This window comes from Chlorocebus sabaeus, chromosome 9 (assembly GCF_047675955.1).
Source record: "Chlorocebus sabaeus isolate Y175 chromosome 9, mChlSab1.0.hap1, whole genome shotgun sequence".
NCBI lineage: Eukaryota > Metazoa > Chordata > Mammalia > Primates > Cercopithecidae > Chlorocebus > Chlorocebus sabaeus.
The window spans coordinates 86041322-86057876 of NC_132912.1; the positions used below are offsets into that span (position 1 = coordinate 86041322).

At 34.5% G+C, this 16555-nt stretch overlaps 1 protein-coding gene across 6 annotated transcripts in view; it reads left to right on the top strand.

Moving 5' to 3' along the window:
- PCDH15 (protocadherin related 15) overlaps positions 1–16555 on the top strand; it is a 1804329-nt gene that overhangs the window by 1041724 nt on the left and 746050 nt on the right. The gene's annotated exons all lie outside the window — the stretch shown is intronic.

Sequence of the window (16555 nt, forward strand, 5' to 3'; positions counted from 1 at the left end):
TTTTAAAACTGCAGAATACCAGTCTACTTTGTAAAATCCAATATATCAACAGCAGGACTAGCCTTAAGAATGAGCGGAGTCAGTATGATGAGTTGTGAGGGCACATGTGCAGCCTTTTAACTTCTGATTTTTTTTTGGCCATGAGATGTATTGCTCATCATTAAATCATTAATACATTTCAAGTCTTACATGTGCATTGTTTCCTCAGTGTTACCTCCTAAAATGTAAATTTCTGTAAACCTAATAACAATGTTTCAATTAAGATCATTTTGTCATTTACTCATTCATTTATTCATTCATTCATCCATTCCTATTTGAGAGGCACCACTCTGAGGGGGTGAGTGGAAGGAATTTGATTCATATATCAAGTCTCAATTGAGTCACCTCTGCTGTGAGACTATTCACAGCAAAACTGATTTTCTAATCAATAACAACCTACACTATTCATAAGGATTTTAGTTTATGTTGAAGTTTTCCTGCCACTAGTACTATATGACCTTGATTTGGTGGCTTGTTTTTCTCTCATTAGAATTGGAGCTCTTCAGGAATATGTTAGTACCTAAATAGACCCCTCGCTCGTGTAGTGCCTAGCACCTAGCATGCATTGTAGAATGTTAGCTGATTGATCAATAAATGCATAATGCATAAATAATAAAAGATGAATGATAGGATATCCACCTTAAAGCCACTGCTTTCAGATACAGAGGTATAGTATAAACATATATAACTATTATATGACAGGATATTTGTACCACAAGGAACAAGTCAGAGGAGGGTATTTCTGACTACATCCAATGTAAAGAATGGTTCACAGCCAAGTCCTCATCAGCCTCATAATTATGATCTACAGAATTTTCACAAGTACTGCAGTACTTACACAAATTGAACAAATGTAAAATGTAGCTCATTGAAATTAAAAATGTTAGAAATTGATTTTATATAGATGTATTTCTTGATTTGATATCTACTTATTTAGAAAACTTGTATTTATATAGTTCAAAGGAGAATCAAAAATAGTTAAAATTTCGAATCTTTATAAACACTTGTTTCTTTTTCAATTAGAATCTTTGGTCAACAGAAGGTAAATCAATTATATTTTCCAAAATATGAGTGGAATTTACTATACAAATGAGTTTATTGTAGCTATTCAGCTTTTGATTCCAATAGAGATTCTCATTTACAATTTTTTAATTCAACTTTTATTTTAGATTCAGCAAGTACATGTGCCAGTTTGCTACATGGTTAAATCGTGTGATGCTTAGGTTTGGGGTGTGAATGAACCCATCACTGAGGTAGTGAGCTTAGTACCCAATAGATAGCTTAGTTTATCAGCCACTGCTCTCCTATTGTCTCCTTCCTCTTGTAGTCCCTCATATCTATTGTTTCCGTCATTATATCCATGTGTAGCCAATGTTTAGCTTCCACTTGTAAGTGAGAACCTGTAGTTTTTGGATTTCTATTTCTATGTTAATTTGCTTGGGATGATGGCCTTCAGCAACATCCATGTTGCTACAAAGAACATGATTTATTATTTTTTTGTGAATGAGTAGTATTCCATGGTGTATATGTACCATGTTTTCTTTATCCAATCTACTGTGGATGAGAATTACATTGATTCCATGTCTTTGTAATTATGACTAGTGCTGTAATGAATATATAAGTGCATGTGTCTTTTTTTTTTTTTTTTTTTTTTGTAGAACAATTTATTTTCTATTGGGTATATGCTCAGTAATGGGGTTGCTGATTTGAATGGTAGTTCTGTTTCTAGTTCTTTGAGAAATCTCCAAACTGCCTTCCACAGTGACTGAGCTAATTTACATTCTCACCAACAACGTATATATAAGATTCTCTTTTCTCCTCAGCCTCACCAACATCTGTTATTTTTTTACTTTTAATAATAGTCATCGGACTGATGAGAGAGCATCCCATTGTAATTTTGATTTGGATTTCTTTGATGATATGTTGTTGAATATTTTGTCATTTGTGGGTTGGCTGGCTGTTTGTATGTCTTCTTTTGAAAAGTACCTGTTCATGTCCTTTGCCTACTTTTTAATAGGGTTGTTTTTTCCTTGTAAATTTGTTTAAATTTTTTATAAATTCTGGATATTAGACCTCTGTCAGATGCAAAGTTTAAAAATATTTTCTCCCATTCTGCAGGTTGTCTGTTTACTGTGTTGATCTTTTTTAATTTTTTTGTTTTATATTGCTGTGCACACTTACTTAATTTAAATAGGTCCCATTGATTTTGAGGATTTAGCCATAAATTGTTTTCCTAGCCTAATGTCAAAAATGATGTTGCTTGGGTTTTTGTCTGGGTTTTTATAGTTTGAAGTATTACATTGAAATCTTTAATCCATCTTGAGTGAATTGAGTATACTTATTATATGGTGAAAGGTAGGGTTCCAGTTTCATTCTTCTGCATATGGCTAGCCAGTTTTTGAGTACCATATATTGAACATTACCCAGTGTTCACTTTTGTCAACTTTGTCACAGATCATATGATTGTAGGTGTGCAGCTTTCTGTATGGATTCTCTTTTCTGTTCCATATGTCTATGTATCTGTTTTTGTACCAATACCATGCGATTTGGGATATTGTAGACTTATTGTATAGCTGAAGTCGGATAATGTGATGCCTCTGGCTTTTTTTCTTTTTGCTTAGCTTCTGTTAGCTATTCAGGCTAATGTTTTGCTCTATATTTTTGAATCTTATTTTTCTATTTCTGTTAAAAATGGCATTGGTAGTTTTAAAGGAATGGCACTGAATCTGTAAATTGCTTTGGGCAGTATGACCACGAATAATATTAATTCTTCCCTTCCATGAGCATGGTATGAATTTCTAATTGTATGTGTCATGTATTATTTCTTTCAGCAATATTGTGTAGTTATTACAGAGATCTTTCACCTCTTTGTTTAGTGTATTCATAGATGTTTTATTTTTATTGTGCGTATTGTAAATGTTCTTGTGTTCTTGATTTGACTTTCCACTTGAACATTATAGAAATGCTACTGATTTTTGTATGTTGAATTTTTATTCTGAAACTTTACTGAAATCATTTATCAGTTTCAGGAGCCTTTCAGCAGAGTCTTTGGGGTTTCCTGAGTGTAGAATCATATAGTCAGCAAAGATAAATAGTCTGACTGCTTTTCATATTTGGATGTCTTTTATTACTTTCTCTTCTGTGATTGCTCTAAGATTTCCAGTACTATGTTGAATAGAAGTAGTGAGAGTGGGCATCCTTGCTTTGTTCCAGCTCTCAGGGATAGATCCAGCTTTTGCCCATTCAGTGTGATGTTACCTATAGGTTTGTCATAGATGGCTCTTACTATTTTTAGGTATATTCCTGTGGTGACTCATTTTTTCGAGTATTTTTATCATGAATGGGTATTAGATTTTATCAAAAGCTTTCTCTGCATCTGTGGAGATGATCATAATTACATGGTTTTTGTTTTTAATTTTGTTTATATGGTGAATCATATTTATTGATTTGCACATGTTGAACTACTCTTGCATCTCAGAAATAAAGGCTACTTGACCATGGTATAGCTATTTGATGTGCTGATGGATTAGGTTTGCTAGTGTTTGGTTGGAGATTTTTGTGTCTATGTTCATCATGGATATTAGCCTGTAGTTTTTCTTTTTTTCATTGGTTATTTGCCAAGTTTTGGTATCAGGTTGATTTTGGCTTCATAGAATGAGTTAGAGAGGAGTTCCTCCTTAATTTTTTTTGTAATAGTGTCAGTAGAATTGGTATTAGCACTTCTTTGTTTTTCCACTATAATTTGGCAGTGAATCCACCTGGTCAGGGACATTTGTTGGTTCACAGGGTTTTTATTTTTTATGACTGATTCAATATGGGACTTCAGTATTTATTTGTTCAGAGTTGCAATTTCTGTGTGATTCACTTTGGGGAGGTTGTATGTTTTCATTAATGTATGCATTTCGTCTAGATCTTTTAGTTTGTGTGCATCCAGTGTTCATAATATTCTCAGGATCTTTTCTGTTTCCGTGTGTTTGGTTGTAATGTCATCCTTGTTTCTGATTGTGCTTATTGGGATCTTCTCTCTCTCTTTTTTTTTGTTTTGTTTTGTTTTGTTAATCTAGCTAGAGGTTTATCTCTCTTGTTTATGCTTTCAAAGTCCCAACTTTTGGTTTTGTTGATCCCTTGTATGGATTATTGGGTCTCTACTTTATTCAGTTCTGCTCTGATTTTAGTTATTTCTTTCCTCTCATTAGCTTTAGGTTTAGATTGTTCCTTTTCTTCCGGTTCCCATAGGTGTAATGTTAGACCATTAATTTGAGGTCTTTCTAACTTCTTGATGCAGACACTTAGTGCTATAAATGTTCCTCTTAACATTGTGTTTGCTGCATCTCAGAGATTTTGATATGTTGTGTGTCTTTATTTATTTATTTTAAATAATTAAAAAATTTCCTTAATATCATTGTTTGTCCAAAAGTCCTTCAGGAGCAAGTTGTTTAATTTGCATGTCATTGTGTGGTTTTGGGAGATGTTCTTGGTATTGGTTTCTGGTTTTAATTTACTATGGTTCAAGAGTGTAGTTGATACAATTTTAATTTTTTGTATTTATTGAGACTCGCTTTATGGCTGAGCGTGGGGTCACCCTTAGAGTATGTTTTGTGTGCAGATGAGAGGAATGTATATTCTGTGGTTGATGGGTAGAGTACTCTGTAACGTCTACTAGGTCCAACTGGTGAAGTGTCAAATTTAAGTCCAGGACTTTTTGTTATTTTGCATTGATGATCTCTCTAATGATGTCATTGATGTGTTGAGGTCTCCCACTATTGTTTAGTGCCTAAGTCTTTTTATTGGTTTTGAAGTATATGTTTTATGAATTGGCTGCTCCAACATTGAGTGTGTGCATATTTAGGATAGTGAAGTTTACTTGTTGAGTTGAACCCTTTGTCATTATTTAATGACATTCTTTATCCTTTTTTTTATTGTTGGTTTAAATTCTGTCCTATCTAACGTAAGTGACTCTTGTTCTTTTTTGTTTTTCATTTGCATGATACATCTTCCTCCAACTCTTTACCTTGACCTATGGGTGTCATTACATGGGAGTTCTGTCTCTTTAAGACAGCAGATGGATGAGTCTTTGTATTTTACACAACTTGCAAGTCTGTGCCTTCTAAGTGTGGTGTTTGGACCATGTAAATTCAAGGTTAATATTGATATGTGAGGTTTCATCCCGTTGTGAAATTTCTAGCTGGTTGCTTTGTAGTTTCTATTATATGGTTGTTTTATAGGGTCTGCAGACTACGTATTTTAATTGTGTTCTCATGGTGGCAGAGATTGTTCTTTCTTTTCCATGTTTAGGACTCCACTGAGGTTGCCTTGTAAGGCTGGTCTAGTGATTACAAATTCCCTTGTCAATTACTTGTCTAGAAAATATTTTATTTATCCCTTCCTTATAAAGCTAAGTTTGGAGGAATATGAAATTATTAGTTTAAGTTCTTTTAGAGTGTTGAAAATAAGCCTGTAATCCCTTCTGGCTTGCAAGATTTCTACTGAGAAGTCTCCTGCCAGCTTGATTGGGTTCCCTTTGTATATGACTTAAATAATTTATGCCATTCAAACTTTGTGGAAAGAAGGAGCAAGTTTAAATAGTACTAAAAAATGGGTGAGATTAAATTCTTATGGAATGCTTTAATTGTTCATTAGCCTTCAACAGCTAAATGAGCTGCACATTTTTATTACATATTTTTGTCATTCTGACCATGAAACTGATACCAGTTAACTGACTTGGAAGACCTAAACAAAATAGTGTCTTATTTTAAAATTGCTATGTTTATTATTACTATTTTAAACCATGTAGGTATTTCTTAAACCTTAGGAGATGAGTTCTTGCAAAATCTGCTAAAATCATTCTCTTTAGCATTTTCCTATAAGGTTAGTAGTTATGAAATAATTTATATTAAAAATACAAAATTTTAAATTAATTTTTCCAAATGTCAGAATGTTATAATGAGCAGTTTCTTTATCAATAAGGGTTTGATACTCATATTTATAAAAATGATGGACAATGCCACATTTTTTTTCTTCTTTTTCTTTTTTTTTTCATATTATTATACTTTAAGTTCTAGGGTACATGTGCATAATGTGCAGGTTTGTTACATATGTATACTTGTGCCATGTTGGTGTGCTGCACCCATCAACTCATCAGCACCCATCAATTCGTCATTTACATCAGGTATAACTCCCAATGCAATCCTTTCCCCCTCCCCCCCATGATAGGCCTCGGTATGTGATGTTCCCCTTCCCGAGTCCAAGTGATCTCATTGTTCAGTTCCCACCTATGAGTGAGAACTTGCGGTGTTTGGTTTTCTGTTCTTGCGATAGTTTGCTGAGAATGATCATGGGCAAGGACTTCATGTCTAAAACACCAAAAGCAATGGCAACAAAAGCCAAAATTGGCAAATGGGATCTAATTAAACTAAAGAGCTTCTGCACAGCAAAAGAAACTACCATCAGAGTGAACAGGCAACCTACAGAATGGGAGAAAATTTTTGCAATCTACTCATCTGACAAAGGGGTAATATCTAGAACCTACAAAGAACTCAAACAAATTTATAAGAAAAAAACAAACAACCCCATCAAAAAGTGGGCAAAGGATATGAACAGACATTTCTCAAAAGAAGACATTCATACAGCCAACAGACACATGAAAAAATGCTCATCATCACTGGCCATCAGAGAAATGCAAATCAAAACCACAATGAGATACCATCTCACACCAGTTAGAATGGCGATCATTAAAAAGTCAGGAAACAACAGGTGCTGGAGAGGATGTGAAGAAATAGGAACACTTTTACACTGTTGGTGGGATTGTAAACTAGTTCAACCATTGTGGAAAACAGTGTGGCGATTCCTCAAGGATCTAGAACTAGAAGTACCACATGACCCAGCCATCCCATTACTGGTATATACCCAAAGGATAATAAATCATGCTGCTATAAAGACACATGCACACGTATGTTCATTGTGGCACTATTCACAATAGCAAAGACTTGGAATCAACCCAAATGTCCATCAGTGACAGACTGGATTAAGAAAATGTGGCACATATACACCATGGAATACTATGCAGCCATAAAAAAGGATGAGTTTGTGTCCTTTGTAGGGACATGGATGCAGCTGGAAACCAACAATGCCACATTAATCAGAAGAAAGACTGATTTGTATGCCCAAGATTAGGGGCACTCAAACTTTGAAAGGCATAAAAACTTCCTATAGGAATTTTTTAAAGAAATACATGCCAGAATTTACACCAGAAATTTAAAAACTGTTTCCGAAAGGCTAAGGAGTAGGTTAACCAACATTTTAAAACACTACATAGATAATTTTATTTTGCATTAAAACCTAACCATTGTGAAAAAGTATTAAACTTTTCAAATGTATGTAAATCAACCAAGGCAATGTATGAATCAATGTTACACAATTTAATCTTAATTTTATTTTGATTAATTTAACTTAATTTGGCATGGTCTTAAGAAGGACTCATCAGGACTCATCCTTAAGAAGGACTTATCAGGGATAAGGGGAACTGCCAGATGCCTCTTGAAAGAGGAATATTTATTTATTTCTTTATTTAGGCTTAAACAGGAACTGGTCTCAAGGCCAGAAACCAGAGAATTCCTTCACCTACTGTTCTTCTGAGGGAGGACTAGTGCCTCCAGGAGACGGTTTTTTAAAGGGACTATTACTGGGCACATTAGGTAAGGAATCTAAACTGTTTCCTGACATTTGTAAGGGTCATAACCAATAAATTAATTATCATGAGAAATTTTTGTAGGAATGCTTCTCTTTGAACTTTTATTTTTAATTTAATTATTCTGGGTTTTTGTGGAGTGATACCATGAAATTAATATGACCAATTAATCTTGATTTATTTATTTTTTCCTTTTCTGTATTCTTGCCAAACGTAACCCTGATTTCTTAATGTGAGAACAGTTGGACACTGCATTTTTAACTTGCTTTTACATTATTCTTGAAAGCATAGTTTAGAGTGAACTGAAGAATATGGGTCAATAAATTAAAAATTTTTGGCCGGGCGCGGTGGCTTGCGTCTGTAATCCCAGCACTTTTGGAGGCCGAAGCAAGTGGATCATAAGGTCAGGCAATGGAGACTATCCTGGCCAATATGGTGAAACCCCGTCTCTACTAAAAATTACAAAAAAAAAAATTAGCTAGGTGTTGTGGTGCACGCCTATAGTTCCTGCTACTCAGGAGGCTGAGACAGGAGAATCACTTGAACCCAGTAGGCAGAGGTTGCAGTGAGCTGAGATGTCACTGCACTCCAGCCTGGCGACAGAGTGAGACTCTGTCTCAAAGAAAAAAAAGAAAAGAAATTAAAATTTTCTTCAGGTCGTTCAGTTATGCATTCTGTGCTCATCTTTTTATCCTCACTTCACTATATCTCAATCCCCTAGGTGTTTGGCCATCAATGTAGACATTTTTCTTCATCTTTGCTTAAAGACTTTCAGTAAAAAAAAAACTTGATCTTTAACAGATTGTGTATTCCACAAGAGTGGAACTACCAATGCAGTTTTTCACAAATGTCTGACACACTATACATTCACTATTACTTGAGAGAATAGATGCACTCTTTTACTTTGAGTACTAATGGAACTAACATCACTGGACATTTTTGGCAAATATTCTGATGTATTACTACACTGTAACTGTGAGAGTCAATGATGTGGACCATAGTGTGTTAACCAGTGTCAAACGTTTTATCAGATCTGGATACAGTTCCCAAGAATTTACATCTTTTTAGACTGACTGAGTCTGACTGAATTCCTTACATTTAAAAAAATTCACAGAAGTCAGAGATCCCTTTATCACTGTTTTCTTTGATAACTTCATGACATGAATAAAGAGAATTTTCAAAAAACAAATGCAAGGTAGAATATATACAAAGATCTTGCCCTGAAGCATACCAGTGTTTGGCTTTATTCATCTTCCTCTTTCATTTACAGGAAGTTATCTTTAAATGATTAGTGTTCTGTGGGACATATTCTCACTTTTAAAGGAGGATGTCACCTGATCATTGATTTTCATTCTGATTTAATATTTATTTCTTCAAGTTCTGGACTTAACTTAAATCGCTAACTACATGAGTAGTCTACATATCCAATGCTAATTTTTATAGAAAACTTATAACTCATAACTGTACAAAAGGGATCATTGCATTGATATGGAAATTTACTTGGATACAACTGGAAAAGCAGCAGTTCTACATCAGCAAAAGATATAGGTAGGTAGGTAGGTAGATAGATAGATAGATAGATAGATAGATACATAGATACATACATACATACATACATACATACATAAATGATAATTTAAATGAAACCAACTCCTTAGAAGAATAGAGCTTGTTTGTTTAATAACAAGGTAAAATATTTGTATCTAACTTGCAAATTGGCCATTGGCCAGGGCGATGAATTGACTGCCTAGTTCCTGAAGACATGCTATAGTGACTTTGATGACCATGGGCAATACTGTAGTTACTCCCTAGCAATTCCCATTAAAATCAATGTTGTGTGGAATTAATTGTGGCACAAAAATATGTGTCACTGCTTCAGGGCCAGCCTTCTGTTAAAATTAGTGTCATATAACTCTTATGTGGAAGTGTCTGAGAACTAATTTGTAACTCTAGATTTAAGAAAGCAGTTGACTTGTTTATTACTAAATACATGTCTTGTTTTGATATTTCTTTTTCATTTTCTTTTTTCTTTCATATATTGAAAATTAGAAATTTTCAATAAATCTAACTGCACTGTAGAGTAAGCCTAGTAGAACAATATATTTAAAAAGAAGCTTTAAAAGGTTAAGAGAAACACAAGCATCTAGATATTGTTTTTATATAGATGAAAATATTTTATTTCCCAAGATATATTGTTAAACCCTATTACTAACATCATGCGTACAATATAATTTCTTTGTAATCTCATATTCTAAAATTATAACCAAACATGGAAACCAATTTTTTTCTATGTCTTCGTTATTTTTAATAAAATAACTTGGCTAATATTAGGAATTAGTTATAATGAGATTTGATCTAGGATATTATATCAAAGAACTGACAAAAAAAGGAATAATAAAACAGGCCAATTCCTTTTTATTTTTATTTTTTAAAGGATTATTTACTAACTAAGGATAAGGTATAGGTACAGCACAAAGGATGATGCTGTCAGTAACTGAGGCTAGTGTTAGCAGGACCCTGTTTTCCTCCTGTAATCTAGGATTCAAACACAGAGCGGGTAGGGTAAGTCATGCAATTACCAGAATCTGAAGTTAAGGAAAACAATAAAGATAAGGCTACCTAATAGAAGCTGTGACCTAGACATTGACCTATATATTAATGAAGGCTGTAAAATTGTTTGCAGTGTACTCTACATGGCTTTTCAATCTGGAAAATTTCACTACAAGGCAGAGAGTTAAAAACTGTTTTTGGGAAAATGCCTCAAGAATCTGAATTCACCTTCAAGGGAAATGAGTCAAAGAAAACTATTCAAAATGCATGCATTATTAGATTTAGAAAATATCAATACTGGTTTCATTTTCATTAGCACCAAATTGATGCTACCTAATCTTACTTTCCTCCTAAATTTATGTGTATGTGTTTGTAGAGGACAGAATAAATTTAAAAATACCTCATTTTGAGCCTCAGCACTTTGGTTGAGTGTTTTTATTAAAATTATGAAAACATCAAGAAATATAAAAGACTTTTTTTTTTTTTTTTTTTTTTTTACACTAAACTAATGCTATGATATTTTACATTTGGAGTATAATAGGCAATACTACTCTTGGAATGAGATTTGGCAAGAATTTGGGTCAAAGACATCATTTATCCACTCGTAAAATTGATAGAAAAATTGTATATATGCATGTATAAATTGATATGTAAACTTTACATATAAAGGAGAAGCAAGGCGGATAGTATGAGGAAAAAGTAAATACATAAAATATTGATATAAAAACATTGTCAACTAGAATATGAGGTCATTTTATAATCTTGGATTTGCAGATGAATAATTAAAACTTGAAAGGGTATGTGATTTCCTCAAGTATACAAAATTAGCACCGAGACTGAGCTTTAAGTTGCCTCTTTTAGCTTTACTGTGTCTAATCCCACATACAGGAACACATAAATTACAATAGAGAAGTGAATTATCCCTTTCCTCTTTTACTTTTCTGGTTATCTGTTGAACTCATTTTTTCTTCCTTGGGAATTTTCAATGCTTTCTACAAGCAAGATAATAAAACTTATTAATCTATTAATCTAGTTAAGAAACCAGAACTCATTGTAATAATACTTGAAGCAGTGTAATGGATTCCATTTGGAAATGCCGTCTTTGATCACTGAAATTATCATCAAAACACATTTAATACATTTTCATAGGTCAGGTGCTTGATCTCCAGGAATTTGCCTCCACTCAAATTAAAGAGAACTTGACAAGATTAAATATTTTCACAGGGAATGACAATTCTTTCAATCCTTTCTTCGTTTTCCTTTCAAATTAGTTCATTTGGAAAGTTCTTAAAGTATCAAAATGAGTATCTTCATCTACTTTGTGAAAATTAGGATTCATGCTATTCTGTTTCTAGAAGGCGAACTCGAGGTGGAGTCAACTCTCTGATTCTCCTAGTGTTTGATGTTATAAATAGTATCACTCATTATAGCACACCTGCTAGAATGTAAAAGCCACAAATATCAAGAGTTCAGTTAGATTCTTGAATTGCTTTACCCTAACACATAGCAGGTACTCAATAAGTAATTGTCAGTAAATTAGTTATAAAAGTCTATTTATTAATTATAAATTATACCATATTTGTCATGTAGGCAGGTGTAAAATTTACTGTACCTTCCTACATGACAAACACGATATTTTGTCATCTAATTCTCAAAAGAAACCTGAGTAGTATCATTATACCCAATTATTGATGAAGAAACAGAGGTTTTAGGAGTGCAAATAAATTATCCAAATCCCCAAATATGGTTTTAGAAACTATTTGCAATCAGGCGGGTCTCATCTACAATTTTTGTGATTAACAACTGTTCTTTAACTCACATCCTCCATTTTCCAACCTTCTGAGAAGTCCTTCCATCATTACCTCTAGAAATTTGCACAACTTTTGATGTAAAGAATTGGAACATGGGTCCAAAGCCTAAGAGTTTCTAAGCTAAAACAAAAGCCTTTTTTTTTTTTTTTTAATTTATTTATTATTATTAAACTTCAAGTTGTAGGGTACATGTGCACAACGTGCAGGTTTGCTACATATGTATACTTGTGCCATGTTGGTGTGCTGCACCCATCAACTCGTCATTTACATCAGGTATAACTCCCAATGCAATCCCTCCCCCCTCCCCCCTCCCCATGATAGGCCCCGGTGTGTGATGTTCCCCTTCCCGAGTCCAAGTGATCTCATTGTTCAGTTCCCGCCTATGAGTGAGAACATGCGGTGTTTGGTTTTCTGTTCTTGTGATAGTTTGCTAAGAATGATGGTTTCCAGCTGCATCCATGTCCCTACAAAGGACACAAACTCATCCTTTTTTATGGCTGCATAGTATTCCATGGTGTATATGTGCCACATTTTCTTAATCCAATCTGTCATTGATGGACATTTGGGTTGATTCCAAGTCTTTGCTATTGTGAATAGTGCTGCAATCAACATACGTGTGCATGTGTCTTTATAGCAGCATAATTTATAATCCTTTGGGTAAGCAACTTCAGCAAAGTCTCAGGATACAAAATTAATGTGCAAAAATCACAAGCATTCTTATACACCAGTGACAGTCAAACAGAGAGCCAAATCAGGAATGAACTTCCATTCACAATTGCTTCAAAGAGAATAAAATACCTAGGAATCCAACTTCCAAGGGATGTAAAGGACCTCTTCAAGGAGAACTACAAACCACTGCTCAGTGAAATAAAAGAGGACACAAACAAATGGAAGAACATACCATGCTCATGGATAGGAAGAATCAATATCGTGAAAATGGCCATACTGCCCAAGGTAATTTATAGATTCAATGCCATCCCCATCAAGCTACCAATGAGCTTCTTCACAGAATTGGAAAAAACTGCTTTAAAGTTCATATGGAACCAAAAAAGAGCCCGCATCTCCAAGACAATCCTAAGTCAAAAGAACAAAGCTTGAGGCATCACGCTACCTGACTTCAAACTATACTACAAGGCTACAGTAACCAAAACAGCATGGTACTGGTACCAAAACAGAGATATAGACCAATGGAACAGAACAGAGTCCTCAGAAATAATACCACACATCTACAGTCATCTGATCTTTGACAAACCTGAGAGAAACAAGAAATGGGGAAAGGATTCCCTATTTAATAAATGGTGCTGGGAAAATTGGCTAGCCATAAGTAGAAAGCTGAAACTGGATCCTTTCCTTACTCCTTATACGAAAATTAATTCAAGATGGATTAGAGACTTAAATGTTAGACCTAATACCATAAAAATCCTAGAGGAAAACCTAGGTAGTACCATTCAGGACATAGGCATGGGCAAAGACTTCATGTCTAAAACACCAAAAGCAACGGCAGCAAAAGCCAAAATTGACAAATGGGATCTAATTAAACTAAAGAGCTTCTGCACAGCAAAAGAAACTACCATCAGAGTGAACAGGCAACCTACAGAATGGGAGAAAATTTTTGCAATCTACACATCTGACAAAGGGCTAATATCCAGAACCTACAAAGAACTCAAACAAATTTACAAGAAAAAAACAAACAACCCCATCAAAAAGTGGGCAAAGGATATGAACAGACATTTCTCAAAAGAAGACATTCATACAGCCAACAGACACATGAAAAAATGCTCATCATCACTGGCCATCAGAGAAATGCAAATCAAAACCACAATGAGATACCATCTCACACCAGTTAGAATGGCGATCATTCAAAAGTCAGGAAACAACAGGTGCTGGAGAGGATGTGGAGAAATAGGAACACTTTTACACTGTTGGTGGGATTGTAAACTAGTTCAACCATTATGGAAAACAGTATGGCGATTCCTCAAGGATCTAGAACTAGATGTACCATATGACCCAGCCATCCCATTACTAGGTATATACCCAAAAGCTTCTTTTAAGTTACTAAAAATAGTTGAAATGTGAAAAAGGTGAAGTATGTATTTAGTACAATGATACCTTCTCATTTGGCATCACGTATACTCCCATGTCCTTGCACCTAGCTATTCATCACTCCCATTTCATTTCTAAACCTCTGAAGAGCTTATTTTTCAGGGTTTTCATTTTTTTTTCCATTCCAGCATGTGTTTTAAGCTCAATATATCTCACTAAACCATTGTGATGAGTTAAGTGAGTCCTCATGGGTTAGTACATTGCCTGAAATTTTCAGGTGTTACAATTGTGTTCTAATGCGGGTATTGTGAAGGTAATATACTAATTTTCTGCAATGCTTCTAATGATGAGATTTACCAGATAATAAAATACTGAACAGAAAGCCCATTAGATTTACAGCATTCATGCTTTTCTCCAGAAAACCATTTCTTTGCAGCTTTTTTTCAAATTTTGTCTATTATCTCATAGTTCAGCACCTCAGAGCAAGAGGGTGGGACTGTTGTCTTCTCATTTGCTAAGATCTCTGCTCTTTTAAGCCCCAGGTACCACAAATCTTTGTTGTTGCTTACATCTCCTGTCTTCCCAGTAGTCTCTCATTCAAATTTCTGGCTCAAGGACCTCCTCTCTACATCAGTTCCTCTTATAATTGTTGTGCCTTTGCTGTCTACATGGAAAATCTATTTTAGGGCATCAAGTTCTCAGTTCTTTGATTTCATTTCTGGTGGTTTTTGCCTCACTTTGCTTACACACAATCCAAGGTCAAACCTAAGTATTCATCATCAGGGCTGCAATTAGAATGGTGCAAGTAAGGCCGGGCACAGTGGCTCACACCTGTAATCCCAGCACTTTGGGAGGCGGAGGCGGGTGGATCACGAGGTCAGGAGCTCAAGACCATCCTGACCAACACAGTGAAACCCCGTCTCTACTAAAGATACAAAAAAAAAAAAAAAAATTAGCCAGGTGTGGTGGCACATGCCTGCAGCCTAGTGACTCAAAAGGCTGAGGCAGGAGAATTGCCTGAACCCTGGAGGCCAAGGTTGCAGTGAACCAAGATCATGCCACTGCACTCCAGCCTGGCAACAGAGTGAGACTCCATCTCAAAAGAGAAAAGAGAAAAAAAAAAAAAAAAAAAAAAAGTATGACCCAAGTGAAGCACTTTCTTTGGGTGCAGAATTTAAGGAATGCTAATATAACTTAATAATAGAATAAATATATTCCAATGCAGTATTTAAAAGAATAGAGATCCAATGCAAAAATTTCATAGGAAATAGTTTATCAAAATCTAAAAGATAGGATCAGTAAGTTGAAATTAAATAAATGTTAAGACCTTTGTCAAGAGAAATTGTCAAACATAGCAATTCTCTCAATTAAAAATGAGTAAGCGAAAGAGTACATTTTGAAAATATTATAATATATTCAGGTTTTGGTATAAATGAGATATTTAAACCTAAAAACTAGATCATATGTTTCAATACTCTACTTTTCAGGTTTTCATTATTTTTTAAAACTACTTTTATGTTCTGGAAAAAATAACCATAAAAAGCACAGGAAGTCATGTACACAGCCGCAGACACTTTCCTTTTGCCTTAGGCTCCAGTATGGTTCTACATGGCACTACCCATGACCACTTGTAGTTGATCCATTCTCCTATGAATTTCCACCTATCACACAATTACACACTCCCGAGACAGTGAGATAAACTCATTCACACAAACACACACACACACATACACACATACCCCTAATTGGATTGGCAAAGACAGTCTATTCTGTATGAAAATTTAGGCCAATGTAACCCTCCTCTAGAGGTCGGATTTATAGCTTTTAACTCTAGATCTTATCTAAAAACGCTGAGTTGTTAGAACCCAACATAATCTCTGACTTCAATGTGTACTGAGGCCACACCAACTCCAAGAAATCTTAAGTAAGATTTGTGTGTATCTTAAAGTCTTGTGTGAGAAACTCTAAAAGAAACTTGATGTATAGGACAGATTATTTCATAGAATAACTCATTCCTTTTTTCAAGCTTCCTTATTCCACTCTTGCCAGCATGTTGTTTGTTCTCAGGGAATAGAAATAATTTCCAGTCAGATATATCATCCAAGATTTTTAAGTTGGTTTCAAAAATCCCCCAAAGCCAACCTTGGAGTAGAACAATTACTGTATTTCTTCTCATATGAACTCCATTAAGAATTTACTTTGGCACAATTATTTTATCCCAATACCAACTTCCTTAATACATGCTTACTGAAATGTAACCCTTTAAATTAATGTAGTAATGACTTTTGCGTACTAATGATTTTAACATTTTGGAAAAAGAAATCACTTATTTTACAAACATGCAAGACACGTTCATTCTAGGGAAATTTCTGCTGCAAAACTTTCTCATGAAAATTGATAAAGGAACATTTCTATGACCATTAAG